Below are 20,175 nucleotides of genomic sequence, written 5' to 3' on the forward strand. Positions count from 1 at the left end.
ACAGTTGGTTGAATCCACAGATGTAGAAGTGAAGATACAGAGGGTTGACTATAAAGTTATACTCAGATTTTAGACTGTGTGAGGGTTGGTACCCCTAACCTCTGCATTGTTCAAGGATCAACTGTGTGTACACACGCACACACACACATATATAATTATAGTAATGTATATAGTATATGCCAGCAGCCAACAAGAACATCCATGGAATTCCATGAATATGTCATGAAAAAAGAGTTCCAAGGTTGTGATGGTTAATTTTATGTGTCACCTTTGACTGGGCTGAGAGATGCCAGATAGCTGGTAATGCATTATTTCTGGGAATGTCTGTGAGGGTGTTTTAGAAAGAGATCAGCATTTGAATCAGTAGACTGAGTAAATAAGATCTCCAATCACCAATGCAGGTGAGCATCATCTAATCCAATGAGAGGTCAAGTAGGACAAAATGGTACAGCAAGAGCAGATTTGCTCTCTAGTTGAGCTGGAACATCCACCTTCTCCTGTCTTTAGACATTGGTACTCCTGGTTCTCAGGTCTTCAGATTAAGACAATTGTTTATCCCTTCCCAGCTCCCGTCCCCCTGGTAACCATATACCATAGGTCCTCTGGTTTGTGGGCCCTGGGATACTGCACAGTTATTTTTAATGATTCCCCTGTTGACTCCCCTGGTTCTCAGGCCTTTGGGTTTGGACTGGAACTACATCATCAGCTTTCCTTGGCTTCCAACTTGCACACAGCAGATTGTGGGACTCCCCAGTCTCCATATTCATGTGCGCCGATCTCTTATAATAAACTGACTGATAGACAGACAGGTAGATAGATAGATACCTCCAATCAATTCTATTTCTCTGGAGAACTCTAATACAATTGTCAAACAAATCTGATAAATGATCATTCTGTTGTAGACCCAGAGTTCACATTAACACATAAATAGAACTGAGAAGCTTTATATTAAAGGACAAGTTTAAATTTTGCACAGTATTTGCAAAGTTGATTTCACCACAGAGCTATTTATTTGTATAACCCTTAACAGTCTATAGGACTGGGCTCATTATAACATTTAGGAGAAAACAGTGGTGATCTTGAACTTGTTATTTCTGCTACAAAGTGAGCTCGGAGGCATAGATATAAAGTTTCTATTACAAGCCATACACATAATACCTACTTAAATACTTGATGACAGTTATCATTGTTTCAATAAATAATTGTCTCAGAACTAAGGATGTGCTCTAAAATCTTTAACACCACCATAAAGCCAAGTGTTTTATTTTTAATAATTTTCATCACTATTGGTTTACTTCTGCTCACTTTTTTAATATAAAGTTCTACCTACCTTTTATATTTATAAGATTCAAAGGAAAACATTTCAGGGCCAATCATTTTTGAAAGTAAATAGTTTATTTGAAATAGTTATTAAATGGCCTGTTTTTATGACTTGCTATTGAATCCTATCTTGCTAATGCTTCAGAACTAAAAACCACACAATGTGTCAAAAAATAAAACTTGGGGCATTTAATTACAAATTGGTGTCATGAAAATAATCAAGATGTCTTCTAGTTTTTGGTAATCAACACAACACAAATATTTCTAAAAAATCCCAATAATTTTAAAATAAAACTGGAATTGCAGCTCTCATTTGTTATTCCATAGAACACTACTAGAGCTGATTGAAGAATTCAGCAAGGTAGCAGGTTACAAGATTAATGTTCAAAAATCAGTTGCATTTCTTTACACTAATGATGAATCAACAGAAAAAGAAAATAAAGAAACAATCCCCCTTAAAATAGCACCCAAAGTAATACAATACATAGGAATAAATCTAACCAAAGAGGTGAAAGAATTATACACAGAAAACTATAAACCATTGATGAAGGAAATTAAAGATTTAAAAAAATGGAAAGATATCCCATGCTCTTGGATTGGAAGAATCAATATTGTTAAAATGGTCACGTTGCCCAAGGCAATCTACAGATTTAATGCAATCCCTATCAAATGACCAAGGACATATTTCACAGAATTAGAATAAATCATAACAGAATTTATATGGAACCCTCAAAGACCTAGAATTGCCAAAGCATTACTGAAGAGAAAGAAAGAGACGAGAGGAATAACTCTCCCAGACTTCAGACAATACTACAGAGCTACAGTCATCAAGACAGCATGGTATTGGTACAAAAACAGACATATGGACCAATGCAACAGAATAGAGAGCCCAGAAATGAACCCACAAACTTTTGGTCAACTAATCTTCGACAAAGGAGGCAAGAATATACAATGGAATAAAGACAATCTCTTCAGCAAATAGTGTTGGGAAAATTGGACAGCAGCATGTAAAGCAATGAAGGTAGAATACTCCCTTACACCACACACAAAAATCAACTCAAAATGGATCAAAGACTTAAACATAAGGCAAGATACAATAAACTTCCTAGAAGAAAACATAGGTAAAACATTATCTGACATACATCTCAAAAATGTTCTCCTAGAACAGTCTACCCAAGCAACAGAAATAATAGCAGGAATAAATAAATGGGACCTAATGAAACTTACAAGCTTCTGCACAGCAAAGGAACCCATAAGCAAAACAAAATGACAACCTATGGAATGGGAGAAAATTTTTGCAAATGAAGCTGACAAAGGCTTTATTTCCAGAATATACAAGAAGCTCATACGACTTAATAAGAAGAAAAAAAAAACCCAATCCAAAAATGGGCAAAAGACCTAAACAAGCAAATCTCCAAGGAAGCCATACAAACAATCAACAGGTACATGAAAAAATGCTCAATATCACTAATTATCAGAAAAATGCAAATCAAAACTACAATGAGGTATCACGTCACACCAGTCAGAATGGCCATCATTCAGAAGTCCACAAATGATAAATGCTGGAGAGGCTGTGAAGAAAGGGGAGCCCTCCTACACTGCTGGTGGGAATGTAGTTTGGTACAGCCACTGTGGAAAACAGTATGGAGATTCCTCAAAAGACTAGGAATAGACTTACCATAGGACCCAGGAATCCCGCTCCTGGGCATATATCCAGAAGGAACCCTACTTCAAAATGACACCTGCACCCCAATGTTCATAGCAGCACTATTTACAATAGCCATGACATGGAAACAGCCTAAATGTCCATCAACAGATGACTGGATAAAGAAGGTATGGTATATTTATACAATGAATACTATTCAGCCATAAAAACCAACAACATAACACCATTTGCAGCAACATGGATGCTCCTGGAGAATGTCATTCTAAGTGAAGTAAGCCAGAAAGAGAAAGAAAAATATCATATGAGATTGCTCATATGTGGAATCTAAAATTACAAACAAACAAACAAACAAAACATAAATACAAAACAGAAATAGATTCATAGACATAGAATACAAACTTGTGTTGCCAAGGGGGCGGGGGGATGGGAAGGGATAGACTGGGATTTCAAAATGTAGAATAGATAAACAAGATTATACTGTATAGTGCAGGGAAATACATACAAGATCTTATGGTAGCTCATAGAGAAAAAATGTGTCAGTGAATATGTATATGTTCATGTATAACTGAAAAATTCTGCTCTACACTGGAATTTGACACAACATTGTAAAATTATTATAAATCAATAAAAAATGTTAAAAAAAATACCACACATGAGGTACTTTGAATTATCCACAGGAAAGCACAATGAGTTTTGTTTATTGAAATAACTTCATAAGGATAATGACAAGTAGGCTTTCCGGGCATTTTGAATTTGAGAACTATTTTTTATAGAATTATGTCTCTTTCTGTCTTTTGAGAGAGGTTTAATATTCTAGCGCTCTACAAGTACCATGAATTATATTCTAGTAGAAAAGGGTGAAAATAATCAACAGCAGGTGCTAAAACCTTAGCAAAGACTGGAGGTCATTCCGTAGGCCTCGACAGCACCACCATCAGCACCAAAGTCAGATTTTCAGATGAGGCGCTGCCAATGTCTTTGCAGAAGCTCTTTGTAAATGCCAGTGACGTGGCTACCAGTGTCACAAAAGGACCCGTGGCTTTTCTTTCCAAGAAAGCAGTAGTGACAACACAAACAACAAAGGAAGCTAGCTTACTTCCAGAGCTCTTTAGGAAACTACATAGAAAAAGAGAGAAAACACACACACACACAGAACTTCCCAGTACTTATCGAGCCTTGTGAACTCTGAATATAAACTGAATTTTCAAAGGAAACAGACTCAAATATTTTCAATTGTTCTATTTTTTTCCTGTGTATCATGTCCAGGGATAGCAGGGTGTGGATCTATTTCTAGCTTATCTCAAAGCCTCAAGGCACCCACTGAATTTTTTTCCAGTTGGTTGGTTTGGTTTTGCTTTTGCCTTTTCCCACTTGAAAAATCTGGGCAGTGACTAATACAGGAGGAGATCTCACTGGAATTTGGATGAGGTTTTTCAAAAGACACCTAGACACTGCAGAGTTTATAAAAGCCAAAACAGTGGCTATTTCCCTCCAGGCATAACAGCAACTCATAATTAGTCAACTGTTAATCAGGAAGGAAACCTCATTCTCTCAATACCCTGAATGAGCCTTATGCTCTAGACTCTGTTTTCTTGACTATAAAGAAATGTGGAAAGCAAGGTCCAGAAATGCAGCAAAGAATTTAGCATTTTCTTACTGGGACACGAGTTACTTCAGTGTCCTTTAAAACGATGGACTTTAAGCATTTTAAGAGCAACTGTAACAAGTTAAAGCAAAGGCTATAAGATATTGAGAAGAAAAATGACAGGGAGGTGTGTAAATGTGAAGTGGCTAAAAGCTAGATGACTTGCAAGGAATACAGGATATCTGTAAATATAGATAGTCATAGAGCAAAACGTCCATTTCTCACTGGCTTTGCTCTGCACTCCCCATTTGACTCCTAGAACAGAAAGTGGTCAATGGCATTTGGTCACTTGCGTGAAAATGCATCATATCCAAATCCAGTGTCAACTGAAAAAACACACACACACACACACACACACACAACTTAAAAGGGAGAATTATGTTTTATTAGGGAACGTTACTGAAAACTATAGCCCAGGAGACAGCCTCTCACGCAGCTCTAAGGAACTGTTCTGAAGAAGTAAGGGAAGAGCCTGGATATACAAGAGATTTTGCTGGCGGCGGGGTGGTGGGGAGGTGGAGTAGGGGGTGGAGGACAAACAGGTAGTCAAACATTAAAAGATATTTGCTAACCACAAAAAATGGGACATCTCAAGTTAATGATTTTAGTACTTTTCTTTGTATGGGAAGATGGAAGAGTCTGGGCTCATTAAAATCATTCCTTTGATATGTATCTTAATATCTAGGACCAGTATCCTGTTTTTCTCCATCCCTAATTTCCCTCAGGGCACACTGTCGGGGCATCAACAGTGGCTGATGGCTTGATGGCACGCAACAGTCTTTGTTTACTGAAATGGCAGCCAACATTTTTTGTCCACACAAGGATCTCACAAGCATAGATTTTTCCTAAAACAAGCTCCAAGGGGAGACCTGTCTTATATTTACCCTATGTGAGTAGATGTGTGCTAGCAACATCAAGTCTGAATTCATGGCGTCTAAAAGTCATTTAATCTGGAAGAATGACAGGCTACAAAAAGACAGTTTTTGAGTTTGCTTTAATGATTAAAAACTCACCTATCTTGCATAAGATTTTCTTAAAAAGCAAATTTTACAAATAATTTCTGAGTCAAGCTTTTAATTTTTCTCCACAATTTTAGTTGGAAATACTGCTAAAATGATTACACATTTCCTGCCTCAGAAAACGAATAAACCTTACACCCTTTGTGGTAGCTTAAATTCATTATTAAAAGCGGCAATTATAACATAGCACTGAAAGAATACTACTGCGCTTGAGGTAGGCAAGATCGTTACCTCTACACTAAATGGGTCAGGATTGATCTCTTTTTATTATGCCTATTTTAATCATTTTCTGTTCCTCTTGTCACTCTATTTGCTCTCACTTACTACTCTCACTCTTAATAGTATCCTTCATTTTCTTCCCTGAGCTTTTCCCTTCTAATCTGCAGCTAATCAAAGCTGTCATAATGCTGTCTGTACTAAAAAGAAACGAAACAAAACCATATGATATCAATGAAGGGCTGAGGAGCACATATATATACATATACATACATACACACACTCATATAAAACTTCTTTTTTCTTGATCTCTTATCAAAGAAGATCAGGTATCTCTTATTAAAGAGAAGTGGTTTGCTTGGTATACAGTAGGTTCCCTTAAACATTTATTGAATGAATACATGAAATGGTGATATTATATTTATATATACATATATACATAAATCTATTGCTCATCATGGGTGGATAGTCTTCACTAGAAAATAATTATAAAAATTCCTTATTATTTTTATTATGGCACTCACATTAAGTATAATACATAAGCAGGATTTTCTATATTTAATTCCTTATCAAAGATTGGAGATCTTTTTCTCTGCCTTACTTTTTCTGAATTCTCACCTGTTTTCTTCTAAGCATTCTCTTCATCCTGTCCTTCTATTCCTAGTATCCCTTCACCAAATGTTTTTTGCAATTAAAAACAAAACCAAAACTTTAAAATGGGACCACGGTCTTAATATAGGCCAAAACATCCCATGTGGTAACTCAAGGAGATGCAACAATTCTGTCCTTGTGCCCAAGTGCCCTGATTTACAAATACCCAGGAGGCAGGCTGTAATAACACCTCAGTATAGGTGGTGGTGTTTATTAAGACATAACATGAAAAACAGATGGTCACAACCTAATCTCCCATGACTGTTCAACATGGCCTTGTCATCACTAACTACATGGTGTCATTAATCTTACTTTGTGAACCAACTACAGAGCATCCATTTCTGGGACACTCACTTATTCAGCGAATTTTTCAGTTTCTTAGATAAAAATCACAATCATATTCAATCAATAATGGATACTTGAAAAACCTGAGGCTTAGAGATTCCTATGTTATATCAGAATTGAGAAAACTGTCCTCTCTTTATTATTTAATTGGGCAAGCATCAATTGTACATATTTTGAAAAGCCCAACTGGAGACATTCCTCAAAATTAGACAGAAGGAACAATGTATGTCGCCATATTTGGAGATATATTAATCTCAGTTATTCTTTCCTGATCCTTTATTAGAGAAAACTGGTTTACCTGGCATATAGGAAATACCCACAAATGTTTATTGAATGAGTGAGTTATATACCAGTATTTTTTCAAAATGTTAAGAAGCTGTGCTTTCACTTGAGGAGTGCTAAAGATCTGCTAACAGCTAGAGACTGAGACCTCAGTACTCTCTTACCCACAACGTAAGGATCTGGCGCTCTGGTATTGCCATGCTAGGGCTCAGTTCCATTATGAAATAAACAATCACCAACATCATTGACAGAGGAAAGTCCATTCACCTTAATTGGCTTTGCTCTATCAACTCTTTAAATCTCCATTTAAGCTCTTTTAAATTTATTCTTTCTAAATCCTGGTGGGGTTAGGATGCAGTGATAAGAGAACACTCTCTCCAGCAAGCAAGGCTTCTATGCTTCCTGACTTCCACTCAGCAGCTGTTCCAAGGAGTGAAAATAAAGAGGAACCCAGGGGATTGCTAAGCTGATTCTCTTCCTCCAAAATGTATGTGAATCATCTGCCAGGGTACAAATTAAAATAAAATTAGTTGATTCCATTTCTGTCATTACTTATTAACCCTTAAACATTCATTAAGTGTTTCACCAGCTATTCAAAATCTAGATCTTCTGAAGCAAGCCTGTTTCTCCTAGCACACACTCCTTTCATCATTTAAAATGGTTATTTATGCTATGACTTGTTCCTTGATTTTTGGCTTCCTACATAATAGGAAAGAGGAAGGAAACAGGAAAACTGAATCCAACTCCTTCTCTTCTAACCTAAAGAATCTGTTCTTCCTTAGAATCCTGCTTCAAAATACCTCGTCTCTTAAACTTTCTTTTTCTTCTAAAAGAGACATAGATATCTACAATTGTTTAACAATTGTTTAACAATTGTAGCAGACTGTGCATACTATGCACAGACCAACTACCGTTCAGATGGGAAAAATTTAATATTTGCATACATAAAATTAGATTTCATGCATATAATTAATAAAGAGGAATGCTTTGTGTTTCGAGTATGCAATTAGGAAAGATAGTTGTTTCTCTAAAATAATGTAAGACAACCCTCTCTGGCTCTGTCTTCCAGGTTAGATTATCCTCTGATGCTGAAGAAGAGGGGTCTTAGGAGAGTGTTAAATGGTAATGGAGTAGTCAAATAAATCTAATCCAGATGAGAGATGTCCTCCCACTTCACTCAGTTCTGAAGGAGAGAAACTTCAGGGTTTATTCAATTAGATATTTACAAAATCTTACTTTCAGATACATTTCTCTTTTCCATTCCAGAAATGAGGAGTGAGACCCATAGCAAAAGAGCATTGATCTTTGGTAGAGAGCTATATGCTGTGATCAATAATCAGTGATTTATGCTTCAGTAAACATCCCAGCCATCAGCTTAGAATTATTCACAACAGCCCATATTCTCCTCATCCGGTCATTATTCTATATTCTCTGCCTCCAAAGAATCATTTCAGTCATATGGTGCGATGACACAAAAGGCTACTTTAAGGCCTTTACAGACCCTAACTACTGTAACGAGAACCCACCCCATGTACATTTAAGCCATTGACCAGTACTAAACCATACAAAAGTCTTCGGAATTGCAACAAGGTTCTGATTTTCCTGGTTACTTTGATTTTTTAGTATCATATATGAAGTTGATTTCAGAAGAGATTTGGTGTTCTTGTTTGCTGAGTCCCACATACAAGACAATTAACCTTGTCCTGACTCTTGGCTGTTTCCAAGTGCCAATGCCTCAAACGTTAAACCTGCAGCAGCACCAGATTTTAGCATTAATCTCTATTTCCTCTCTCCTCATCCTCTCGAATATTTTAATTAACAATCATTTTAATAGACAGATTTGAATTGCCTAATATAAGTACAGTTTGCAAGTCATATGGAAGGGAGTTGCGTGCCACTGAGTAATGACTCTCCACATTTTCACAATTTGGAGAATATCCCTTAATTATAATGCTATATGACCACCTGTCCTAGCAGTGGTGCCGAGAGTGACAGCCTGCTTAGAGAATGACCAAAAGGAGGGAACTGTTACAGTAAAACAGAATGGAGAACAGGCTTGAAGACCCCTGAGCAGATAAAACTAGTTAAGCTCCATAAACAAAATTTAATCTTGTTTATTCCATGAGTATAAGCAAAATTTAACTTAGGGTATTCCTTACAAATTTCATAATTTCCTTATAAATTCCCTATGCCTCTGATATATAAATGTCATAAATGAAACCGAAGTTGTCTTCCTGACTTGGTATAAGATAATCTCTTTTAAGCAATTCCCTCCCTGCTGTCCTGAAACCCCACTGTAATAATCAATCACTGTAAAGGTTGAACAACATCCTCATTCTCTTTATAAGCTATTCAGTAACATCATGCCTCTGAGCTTCGTACCAGTTTTAGGTTTGAAGTCTCCCTGTTGACCAGTAATGTGTTTCTCACCCAATAAAATATCCATATCACATGAAGTTCTCATAATTTTTTTTGGACACTATGTGTATGTGTGGATAACAGTTTATATCTATAATACAACTTATATACCTATATATGTTACTTTTCTCAAAAGTGGGATCATATTATATAAACTATTTTTAACTGACTTAATCCCAGTTCTGTCACTTACTAGCTGTGTGTCAAATTACCTTATCTGTCTATAGTTTAATTTCTTCATCTATAAATTAAGCATTAAAATAATCCTCATCTCATAGGGTTGTTATAAGAATTACATTAATTGATGCCTGTGAATCACTTAGAACAGTAACCAATAAATGTTAGTGATTATTATGCTACAATTTATTAAACCCTTCCTTATTATTCGTCATATACACTATAGCCAGCCAATCCCTTCGGTATGCCAGATGAGAATTCTAAAGCCAAAGAGGTTAATCACCTTCACATCCTGGACAGCATCTGGCAGAACCAAGATGCCAGGACTTGTCCAAGTAATGGCCTCTTCCTACAACTAACAGAACAGCTTCCTAACAAGAACTAACATGCAGAGCGCTTCCTAGATGTAACGTCCTGTGCTGGGAACTTTACATCCATTAACTCATGCAATCCTGGCAGGTAACTTTAGAAAGGCAATTGCTGCTACAATTGTAATCTTATTCATGAAGAAACGGGGACACAAGCAAATTATAAGTTACCAAGTTTTTCCAAGGTGTCACAACTAGCAAGTAGAGCCACATGTGAACTCAGGTCTTCTGGCTCCAAAGCCCTTGCTTTGAAACACTATCCTTTGCCATATCACATGAGAATTTCTACAGACTAAAGGTGATGCGCCCATCAATCTCTAAAGGTCAATAATGTTATAAAGGTCATTAAGATAGCATAGTTCCCTAATGACCTAACTCCTTATAAAGGGACTTAAGCACCACAAAGAAGCCAGTGGCCTGACATTCAGAGAAATGTAAGTCACCAAGGGTACTGATATTTCTACTCTCTGCCTCACAGTTTCTCAGGGATATTTATAGCGTGACAATCCACCTCTGTGCCCATGTCTCACTCAGTTCACCTATTTTTCTTGTAAAATGCTTTTGGTTGGGTTTTGAAAACTGCTTCAGTAACAAGAGTAGAACTTTGAGATCTCAGGTTCTTCTCAAATGACTGGGGAGGGATTAGGGTATCTGTCAGGCTTAAGCTTGCTGTGTTCTCTGGAGGCTGTGGGATACATTTTCAACAACGTAGGAAAGAGTAGGCATGCTGAAAAATGCTGAACAGATTTGTATGAGCCAGGACAGAAGGTCATGTTTCCCCTTCTGAATAGAAAAAAATCCCAGGCAATCTTTCGTGCAGAAATATGAAATTATTCCATCCTTTCTATTCTTTGCTCCTTTCATATATTGCTCAGTTGTATTTCATAGTGAGTCATGTCTGCAGCAATCTAAGGCTTGTCTTGCTTCATTGTAACCACCTGCTTTCTCATCAGCTCAGTCGATGAAAACTTCAAGTCAAACTACAATATATGTTTTTCCTGATTTTTGTGTCCAGACAAAAGCCTTCAAATGAATGTTGGAAAACTACAGCCATGTATTTCACCCAAAACCAAAGAAGCCCAAGATCTGAACACTCAAAGAGGAAACTTGACACTTAAATACAGAATTCTACACATTCATTTCATACACCAGTTACAAAAAGTTTACATACTATCTTATCTTCATCTGCAGATACATGCTTCTCTTCTCTAGTTGAATATGTTTTTGCTCAAGGGAGAACCTGATAGAGGATGCCAATATCTATAAAACACCGTGGGTAAATAAATGATAACTCCAAGGAGGCAAACTGAATAATAAGGATTTGTAAAGTAAACACAGTAACCATTTACCATCTCATATACTGATTTGCTCCATTAACTCTAGCTAGAATCTACTAGCAATAACTCTGAGGGTTAGGAGCTTGCTAGAGCGGATCACAAAGTAAGTCAGACAGATCAGAGCCAGGAAACATTATTTCTTCACACTGTGAAAACTAAATAAATGCACATGCATTTAAATGCATAGTCAGTGCTGCACATAGTAGATGTCAAATTAAAGTTAATTAACTTTTCCCTTACCTTTATCTTCAGGGCATTCACAGAATTCGTTGTAAAGCCAGTGAACAATGTAAATATTCTTTCCAAACATAGCCTGAAGTATTTGCATCTCAAAACTTTACCATAGAAGGGCAGGAGACACAGATTTTCAAATCTATCCACAGATAAGGAGGAAGAACAAACTACTCTCTTCAGAAAGCCTACCCCAACTAATGCTACACTTACCATATCCCTGTCATGGGAATTAACATTCTCATACCACATTGCATTTCCCACAGTCTGTAAAGCACTTAAAAATCCTGGAATGTGCTAACACAGTTGCTACATTTTGCTACATTAAGTTATAGAATATCCTGATGTTCAATTAAATTCACCAATTACCAATATGCAAATCATTAATTAAGCTGTAGTAATGGTATTCTCAAAATTCTTTAAGCAATGAGGCCAAGATTCTGGGAATATTTTGTTTATATTTTGCCTTTATTTTTATAAATTCTTACAAATGTGTCTTTCTGGTCTCAGATAATTTATATCTTTTATATCATTTACTTAAGCATTCAGATGTTCAAAGGTCAGATCAATTTCATAGCTCTCTTTTATCACTAGATCCAGTAAATCATGTGAGTTTAAAAACAACTGAATTCAAAAGACATATATGGAGCAGCATATCAATTTTCATTTGAATCTGTGTATGTACACAAGTGGCAGGATGTTAACTTGGAGCTCATCAATTCTCAAAAGACAAAATTTTCCAATGAAACAAACAAAACAGGTTTATTTGGGATTTTCCATGATGAATAGCTTAAATACAGATTTTGGACCCAAATATGTTTAAAGTTTTCATTGAAATTCTACAGTCAAGATGGATCCACCCAACTGTAGGGGCACTTTGCAAATCTGAATAATTAGAAAATTGTTTTTCTAGCAAGTAGCTGAGTCAAGAGGTTGGTTCTAGCTCAAACTCTGAAACCAACTGTGTGATGCTGAGTATATCAACTAACCTCTCTAGACATCCATTCTCTCATTTGAGAAGTAAGACAGTTTTAAAGGAGGTATTAATTCCCTGTTATTTCAAAATTATGGTTACTTTATATAGGTAGATCAGTGATTAGCCAGTTGGAGGAAATAAGTTAGGGGTGATGACCTGATAAACTGAGTAGGCAAGAGGACAAGGGAAGCTCTGATTTATAGCATTTACCAATTCCCATGGTGTAAATATTTCCTCTTTTGCCAATTTTAAGCTGCCTATAATGTCACTGAACACAAAGTTGGGAAGAGATAGGCATATTTAGCTTTCAGGGACTGGTACAAGCAGGTTCCAGTACACATTTGACTCCATTCTTCAGATCCAAAGCTAGTCTCAAGCTGTAGCTGCCAAACGTCCATTTTCACTTTAAAATGATGCCTTACTAACAAACCAAAGCAAAGATTTCCTGAGGAACATTTTCCTATTTGGATGAAAAGATACACAGTACCCATTTGTTTTGGCCTTGGGGAAATAAAAGTGCAAACTATTATCCCTACATGAAATGCACAAAACACATCTCAGTTTCACTTCCTGCTAAAGTAGGTTGCAAGTTTGCAAATTCTCATTCAACATAGGAGCTCAAGTGAGTTTTTTTGCTCATAGAGGCTGAAAATACATCTCTTAACATCATGCTAGATTTACACAAAATGAAGTTGGGAAACAACTTAAAGCTGGAGAAGTTTCAAATGAATAATTCAGTTGAATACATTCAGAAATCTACAGAAAACAGTTCTTTTCTGAAGACATCACTCAAAAATACCTTCTGTAGTGAAAGATCTTACCAGATCTTCACCATTTATACCATCAGCCATATTTACAGATAGAGAGATGCTGAAGGAAAGACATATATCCTACCTCAAGTAGCCAGCAGAAAGCAGATTCTGAGAAAAAGGCTTACATATACTTAATTTCCAGAAGTGATTTCAGGAGACAAGAGTAGAGGATATGACAGAGAAGAAGAAAACTGGGGAGCTCTCCTATATGCACCACTATTGCAGCTTACCTCAGCAGGAAGAAGTTTATTTTTACATGCCCCAGTAGGAAGAAGAAAGGTTTTTCTCCTTGCCCAGCAACAGCCTAGTCAATAAGAAACTGTCAGAACCCAGCTAATGAGAAACCACCACAACCCTGAACTTTCATTCTCCTCCAATGAACTTTCATTCAAAACAGTCCCTCTCAACTTCCTCTATTCCTCTGTAAAAGAATGCTCCCTTCCTTTCTTGTCTGGTCTTGCCAGTCGTTTGCCAGTCTGCATGTCCCAAATTGCAATTTCTCTGCTTTTCCTGAAAAAAACTTGACTTTGCTAGCTAAACCACTTAACTTTTTGTTTTAAACATTAATCTTACTTGGTGTCAGAAGTGAGAGAGCCAAAGGAGACAAACCTTTAGAAGTAAACGACTCTCAGAATTACGTGCAGTACTTACTTAAGAAATTGAAGAAGACACACAAAACTGGACAGACAGACAGTCCATGCTTATGGACTGGAGGAATAATATTGTTAAACACGTCCACAGTACCCAAAGTAATGTACAGTTCCAATGCAATCCCTATCAACGCCAAAGGCATATTTCATAGAACTAGAATAATTCTAAAATTTGCATGAAATCACAAAAAAAAAAACACTGAAGAGCCTAAACAATCTTGAGAAAGAGGAACAAAAGTGCAAGTATCACAGTCCCCAATTTCAAACTATACTACAAAGCTGTAGTAACCACAACAGTATAGTACTGGTACTAAAACAGCCACATAGATCAGTGGAACAGAACTGAGAGTCCAGAAATAAACCCACACATCTATGACTTATAGCAATTTGGTTAAATATGCATTTTGTAGACAAAAATGAAACATTTGCTTTTTTTCCTCTACCTGATCCCTCCAAAACATGGAAATTTTAAGCATTCTTTTCACAACATAGTTAGTTGTTTAAATAAATTCAATAAAAATTTATTCTCCTTATAACAATGAAATTAGAAATATTGGTTATATTACCATGGCTTTGATTAGACTATCACATGAGAGAGGCATGTATAGATTCAGATACTACCAGGTAGCTTTAAGGAACTACTCAGACTCTGATATGGCTTCCTCATCTTGAAAGGTTTTTAAGAGTTCCATCTGAGAGTCCTTGTTCTAACAAAGCAGTCTTAAAAGAGCTTATATGGCCAACAACTATTCTTGCTGCACTTACGCAAATAAATATGCCAAGCTTAGAACAAATAAATTAGCTTTACTTTCACTGCCTTTGATAAAAATGGGGGCAACTGTGGAGAGAGAAATTATTTTCACACCTTTGTCTATATTATATTCTAATCCTGTTAATTGTCTTCGAGGTTTTCTTACATACCTGTAAACTGTACTGGATCCTGAATTCTTCTTGTTTCCTCAAATATCTGGCTACAAATCCCCAAACTAACATTTCAAGCCCTAAGAACAAAGATTGTCTTGAATCTCCTTGGAAGAGATATATTAGGTCTTCCTAACCACTCAGATGGCAGCCAAACTTCAGGGACTTGAATCTTAGATACACATCTCACAGCTGAAAAAGACTCCACCTGACATCTGGTCCTGCACGAAAGCTGGAGTACTCCAAATAAAGCTGAGCAGGAAGAGAAGTATCTGATATTGAGATAGACTACTTCCTCCCAAGATGCTGGATCAAGACTTCATATTTTGGCTAAACATAAAACCCTTTCTTCTTCCCTTTCTTTCCTTTATTCAGGCATTGAACCTGGAAAGATGTCATCATCTTTATCTCTCAGGCCATTACTAAGGGAAGGTGGGAGGAACAATCTGTCAGACTGCTGGATTTGTCATCAAAAACATTATGCTAGAGACCCCCAGTCCATTTCCTTGTCTCTGAATGGCACCCAAAGTTGAGGAACTTTGTCTCCTGGCTTTATGGGAAAAAGGGACACAAGGGAAACATAGCCAGAATGAAACTGCCTGTGTGATCTGTAGACCCTTACAATTTTACTGGTCTCCATGGCTGTTACCTTTCCAACCCCGTGTGACAGATTCAAACAGTAACAACCTGGAAACAAATATGACTCTGGGTTTGCCTACATGTGGAGAGCTTTTCTCCGTTGGGTCAGATCAAGTGCCAAAGAACATGTGATCAGAAATCTTCCCCTAACATTAGGAGAAGCTAGTCAATGCTACAGCCAAAGCAATAGCAGCCCAACAACAATCACTTGGTTTGTTGGCTAAAACAGTTTTGGATAATTGTATAGCCATTGATTACCTACTTTCTGAACAAGGAGGCATTTACACAATAGCAGATATCACCTTTTGTACATGGATAAATGCCTCTGGAGAGGTAGAAATTCAATTACAAGATCGAGGAACAAGCACACTAGCTACAACAAATTTCACCTGGTTCTCCATGGTCCTTTCGTTTGTTCAGTTGGCTTACCTTCAAGTCTAGGATCCTAGTTTAGAACCATCCTAAAAACCAGATTCATCATATTACTTTTAATTCTGCTTTGCATAATTTTTTTAACCTTTGTAACCACTGCCTGTCAAACCCTTGTAGAAATGACGTACCCAATAAGGTGATGCTAGCTCAATGCTTTGAGATGCTCTCCAATGCTTATGACCTTAATAAGATAAAGACTTTGCATGGGAAATGGCTGAGAATTCTCCTTTCTACCCGTCCTTGTTCCTCAGATGAGGCTTCAGTAGTTCCCATCTACACACGTTTCCTCTGCCGTGGAACATGACAGCCAGAAAAGGTCCTCCCTGACATCAGGACAAAACCACTAAATATGAAAAACTGATTCTTGATCAGCAATACTTTCAAGGATATATCTCAGTTAAAAGGGGGAAATGTGAAAATAAAGAAAAAACTCATTTAAAGTCAGGAAGCTGTGAAAGGGGAGGTCTCATACCTATATTGCCTGTCACAGCTTACTTTATGTTCCCCAGCATGAAGAACGAAGACTTTCTCCCTGCCCAGCAACAGCCCAGCTGATGATACATCACCACCAGTTAGCCAATTAGAAGCCACTGCAACCCTAGAACTCTCAACCTCCTTCAATAAACTTTCATTCAAACCAGCCCCTCCTGAGTTTCTCTTTTCCTCTATCAAAGTGACCCCCTGTCCTTTGTTCTCCGGACTTTGCTGTGGTTTACCACAGTTTGCATGCCCAAATTGCAACTCTTCTGCTATTCTCAAATAACTCATTTTTGCTGACTGAACAGCTTATCTTTTTGTTTTAAAGGTTTACAGTCTGCTTTAAACTTTGTGAGTATTTCTCCCAATTTGTGGCTTTTGTTTCTTTAATAATGTCTTTCAAAGAGCAAAATTTTTACTTTTGATGAACTTGAATTTAACCAAAAAAAAATTTGTTTTGCTTCCTGTTTTCTGTATTCTAAGAGACCTTCACACAAACCAAGGTTACAAAGATTTTTTTCCTGAGTTTTCCACCAGAAGTTTCATAGTTTTAGGTTTCCATTTCAGTCTGATATGCTTCAAGTTAATCTTTGTGTGTGCTGTGAAGTCAGTATTTACATTCATTTTTGTTCATACAGATATTTAGTTGTTCAAGTATCACTTATTAAAAAGACTTTCCCTTTCCTCCTGATTACTCTGTCGCCTTAAAGTTAAAATACCTATATATAACTAATGTTTTTTTCTAGTTTTTATGTAACTTGATAACTTACTCAGACAACTTGGCTCAGTTTAGCTTTTCACTGCATCAGTTTCTGATTGTGATGCCTGTATATTCAATGTCTTATTGCTTCTACTCCTTATTCTTATATACCTTCTTGCACTTTAATCCTCTCCAAATACACTAACTTTGGATTCTGAACTCCAGATCCCTGCTTACCGATGTTTTTCATGCTCCATCACATTAGTCAGAGACATCTTTACATTAAGGCTTCTCAACAATGACACACCTGACATTCCGGACTGGATGATCTTGCGGTGTAGGGGGCTGTGCACCACAGGGTGTTTGCCAGCACCCTTGGCCTCTACCCAGTAGATGCCAGGAGTATGCTCCAAGTCAAGATGACAAAAATGTCTCCTAGGGGTTAAAGTGACCCCAGATGAGAACCCACTGCGTCACATCTATGTTTACATTCATGGATTATTATCATCCAAAAATGTATATGATTTGCCTAGAATTTGGGGACAAAGTAGTCATTGAAACATGGCATTTATGAAGCTGGTATATTCAATCTTCACTTTTAGCAAGTAACTAAGTTTTTCTATCGATGTGAATTAGCATATAATATAGCACAGACTGTATTATCTCTATAATGCCTTGTCTCTTTTCACCTAATAAAATTCATTGGCCTCGATGAACAATAAAAACATAGCATGAACATGTAACTTGTACCTCCAAGGTGGGTATTTTAAGGCAGGCTTACGTGTTACTATTCAAGTTTATTTCACTTTTTATTTCACTTGCATTCTGAGGTAGTTTGACTTAGTGGTTCAACAATCACAAATAAATTTATTAAAGCTCATTTAGATCATTTAAAAAGTATTTTAAGAGAAAATATCCTAAAGGAACATCTCTTTTGAGATACTAGCAAGAAAAACAGACATAGGCCAAATATTTGAGTATTTTGAAAATCAGTTCTTTTAAGGAAGGGATTTATTGTGCACATGAAGTTATGGTGATAATGAGCTTGCTGAATATTGAAAAGTAAAATTCAAAGGTATCAAGTATGCTATTCTCTGTTAAGTTTAAATTTTCAATTGAGAATGAATCAATGTTCATATTCTTTGTTCGTAAGTCTTTGTGAGTTAAATAAGTGAAGTGTGCACTAACTAATTTGGTTTTTTCTATATCTTAAATGTTCTTACCACTGTGAAGAGACTGATAATAAAGACATTATATTTATTTATGAAAAATTCTCACTCACCATACATATGCTTATATGCACTTGACATACCTGAGACTTTAAACCGAGTGTCTTGCCATTATAAACTTGCCTCTTTGTACATCAAGGAACGTCACAGTCAAGTATTTTAGAAGTTAAGGTCTAAAATGAAAGCATAAAAAAGAAGGTTCTGAGGGCTAGGAGAAAAACAAGAAAGAAAAGAATTAAAAGATACCTCATAATTTAACCTGCATGTCATGTCAGTGTATCTTCTATCTTAAATTAAAGATCCAGGAGTTTGCATCAGAAGTTTTAAAAATTAAATATATTTCAGGAAACACTAAAAATAATTTTTAAAAGTGTTTATAATTTGTACCATCTAAAAATTGTAATTTATTTATCATAAAAGAGAAAAGCTTTGTAACCGTATTTAACCAATATTCCATTGTGTATAAGTTATTTCTTTGCAACTTGGCTTTCTTAGTGTATTTTCTTGGAACATTTCCAAAAGGATAAACAATGACTAGCAATTAAACCAATATAATTCATGAGTTTTATGTCCACTCTTCCTACTGCTGATAGACGATCCAGAATGCTAACTATAAAGAGCACTGTAAGATTACTGTTTTATGAAGACATGGAAACTATAAACCAGTTGTGCATGGCATTGTGCATGAACATTCAGCTTTGTGTCTGAATCCTAGTTCTACCCTGCCCAACCTATGTGACTGTGTTGAGATGTCTTAACTTCCTGAGCCTCCGCTTCCACATACACAAAATAAAGATAGTAAAATCTTCTGTACAGGTTCACCAAGATACTCAACAGGATGACTAGGGCCTCACACAGGAGGGCAATGTATTAAGCTAGTATTATTTTTGTTATATTTGCTGCTGTTTTTATTATTATTCATAGTAGTAGGAAAGCTCTTCTACTCCAAGGGAGGAGATTCAATTTATCAGAATGAAAGACACTTAACAGTTAAAGCCCCCAGGGAACTTCTCATCATGGTTAATATATGAAAAATATATGGCAGAATCCAGAACTTTAGTGATACTTAGGATGGTCTACACATGGCACCCTAAGACAGCTGAGCCAGCTCCTCCCACACAATGCATGAATGTTATCTTCCCTTATCTCTGCATGAATGTTCTTGATACTTGCTGACATCCACCCATATGTCATTCTTCATCATAAACCTCCCACTCACTGCGGGGATTACACCCTTTTCTTTATTCATAAGCTTTCAAAATTCATGAAAACCCCCAAATCACTGTCAAGAGATGTAGGGAAATCTATCTTTTTATCTGTTTGCAGCAGAAGAGATTGATTTTCTTAAATAAGTAATTTTAAGAACATACATTTTAATATACATTTCTAAGAAGAAATAAGTTAATTTAGTTTGTCAACATCTTTACAAGGTGGATAAATATTATGATTCCATTATCCAGAGGATTATAATAGTGAATATGAGAATGCAAGTATTTTACTAAGGAAAAATGGGCTTCCCCTCTTGCTGACTATCTGGTGCAAGAGCATCCCTAGGCATTTGGGGGTCAGGCAAATCACCGCCTTGTAAGAATTTTATCCAGGTGAACTCAGTGTTAAGGCAGCACAACGAAATCTTAAAGGAAAAAAAGAATTACATTGAGGCC

General features: G+C 36.5%; 1 protein-coding gene across 10 annotated transcripts in view; it reads right to left on the reverse strand.

The window, feature by feature from the left end:
- BANK1 (B cell scaffold protein with ankyrin repeats 1) overlaps positions 1 to 20,175 on the reverse strand; it is a 551,109-nt gene that overhangs the window by 403,286 nt on the left and 127,648 nt on the right. For 9 of the 10 annotated variants that reach the window (XM_072939857.1, XM_072939872.1, XM_072939893.1 and 6 more), the window contains one exon: positions 18,595 to 18,684. The gene's annotated coding sequence lies outside the window, so the exon portion shown is untranslated. Of the gene's footprint in view, positions 1 to 18,594; positions 18,720 to 20,175 lie in introns of all 10 variants that reach the window. The other variant, XM_072939848.1, reaches the window with a different exon arrangement.

The sequence above is a fragment of the Vicugna pacos genome, chromosome 2, assembly GCF_048564905.1.
Source record: "Vicugna pacos chromosome 2, VicPac4, whole genome shotgun sequence".
Taxonomy (NCBI): Eukaryota; Metazoa; Chordata; class Mammalia; order Artiodactyla; family Camelidae; genus Vicugna; species Vicugna pacos.